General features: G+C 28.5%; 1 pseudogene; it reads right to left on the reverse strand.

The window, feature by feature from the left end:
- Positions 1–437: 437 nt before the first annotated feature.
- LOC130240656 (uncharacterized) lies at positions 438–1,758 on the reverse strand (annotated as a pseudogene).
- Positions 1,759–2,014: the final 256 nt, after the last annotated feature.

Here is a 2,014-nt window from a genome sequence, read left to right on the forward strand (position 1 = left end):
GTCTATAATTGGTTGGTTGACAAAAATTTTGTACTCTCAATAAAAGTTCTTTCTCTCTTTTTTTGTTCTTTCTTTCTTTCTTTCTTTCTTTCTTTTTATTTCTTTCTTTGACTGAGTCTGGTTTCTCTCAAGGTTTTTTTTCTTCACTTCCGCCATTTAGTGAAGTTTTTTTTCCCTCTCTGCTGTCACCACTGGCTTGCATGGTTCAGGATCTATAGAGCTGCGCATCGTTGGATTTGCTCTTCAGTGTTTGGACTCTCAGTAGTGATTATTAAACCACACTGAACTGAGCTAAACTGAACTGAACTTAAACACTGAAAACTGAACTACACTGTTTCGATTCACTATGATCTTCTATGTGAAGCTGCTTTGACACAATCTACATTGTATAAGCGCTATAGAAATAAAGGTGAATTGAATCTTTCTTTCTTTTTTTTTCTTTCTCTTTCTCTTCTTTTCTCTTCTTCTTTCTTTTTCTTTTCTTTTTTCTTTCTTTTCTTTCTTTTCTTCTTTTCTTCTTCTTTCTTTCTTTCTTTTCTGTCTTTCTTTCTTTTCTTTCTGTTCTTTCTTTTTCTTTCTTTCTTTCTTTTCTTTTTTTTTCTGTCTTCTTTCTTTCTTTTGTTCTTTTTCTTTTTCTGTTTTGTTCTTCCTTTTTTTCTTTGTTTCGGTTTCCTTCTTTCTTTCTCCTTTTGTTTTCTTTCTTTTTTTTCTTTATGTCTTTTCTTTCTTTCTTTCTTTCTTTCTTTCTTTCTTTCTTGTTCTGTTCTTTTCTTTTTCGTTCTTCTTTATTCTTTTTCTTTCTTTTTCTTTCGTTCTTTCTTCTTTAGTTCTTTCTTTTCTTTTATCTTCTTTCTTTCCCTTCTTTCTTTCTTTCTTTCTTCTTTTCTTTACTTTCTCTTTCTTCCCTTCTCTTTATTCTTTCTTCCTTCTTCTGTTTTCTCCTTCTTTCTTCTTCCCTTCTTTCTTTTCTTTCTTGCTTTATCATTTATTTCTGTTGTTTTCTTGTTTATGTTCTTTCGTTCTTTATTTTTCTTTCTTTCTGTTCTTCGTTCTTTCTTTCTTTATTTCTGTTCTTTCTTTCTTTTTTTGTTTCTTTTTCTTTCTTCTTTCTTTCTCTTTTTTCTCTTTCTTATTTTCTTTCTTTTTCTTCCTTTTCTTTCTTTCTGTTCTTTTATTTTTTCTTTCTTCGGTTTCTTTTTCTTTCTTTCTTTCTTTTTCTTTCTTTCTTTCTTTTGTCTTTTCTGTCTTTTTCTTTCTGTCTTCTTTCGTTTTTCTTTTCTTTCTTTCTGTTCTCTTTTCTTTCTGTTCTTTCTTTTTTCTTTCTTTCTTCTTTCTTTTTCTTTTTTCTGTTCCTTCTTCTTTTTCTTTTGTTCTTTCTTCTTTTCTTCTGTTCTTTCTTTTCTTCTGTTATTTCTTTCTTTTTCTTTCTTTCTTTCTTTCTTTCTTTCTTTCTTCTTTCTTTCTTTCTACTTTCTTCTTTCTTCCTTCCCTTCTTCTTTCTTTCTTCCCTTCTTCTTCTTTCTTTCTTTCTTTCTTTGTTTTCTCTTTTTCTTTCTGTTCTTTCTTTTCTTTCTTTATGTTCTTTTCTTTTTTTTCTTTCTTTTTGTTTCTTTCTGTTCTTTCTTTTTCTTTCTTTCTGTTCTTTCTTTCTTTTTTCTTTCTTTCTTTCTTTCTTTCTTTCTTCTTTCTTTCTTTCTTTTTCTCTCTTTTTCCTTCTTTCTTTCTTTCTTTCTTTCTTTCTTTCTTTTCTCTCTTTTTCCTTCTTTCTTTCTTTCTTTCTTTCTCTTTTTCTTTCTTTCTTTCTTTCTTTCTTTCTTTCTTTCTTTCTTTGGGTTAAATACAAACAGTATTTAAACATTAATACATCATAAATAATTAGTAACATCATCCGTGTGAGAAAAATGAACATTATTCACAATATTATTAGCTTTAATACAACAGCCTGATCAAACTGCACTGTAGTCTAACTGTTAACAGATAAACAGTTTATCAGATAAACGACAGCACAAAAAAA

This window comes from Danio aesculapii, chromosome 14 (genome assembly GCF_903798145.1).
Source record: "Danio aesculapii chromosome 14, fDanAes4.1, whole genome shotgun sequence".
In the NCBI taxonomy this organism is placed as follows: domain Eukaryota; kingdom Metazoa; phylum Chordata; class Actinopteri; order Cypriniformes; family Danionidae; genus Danio; species Danio aesculapii.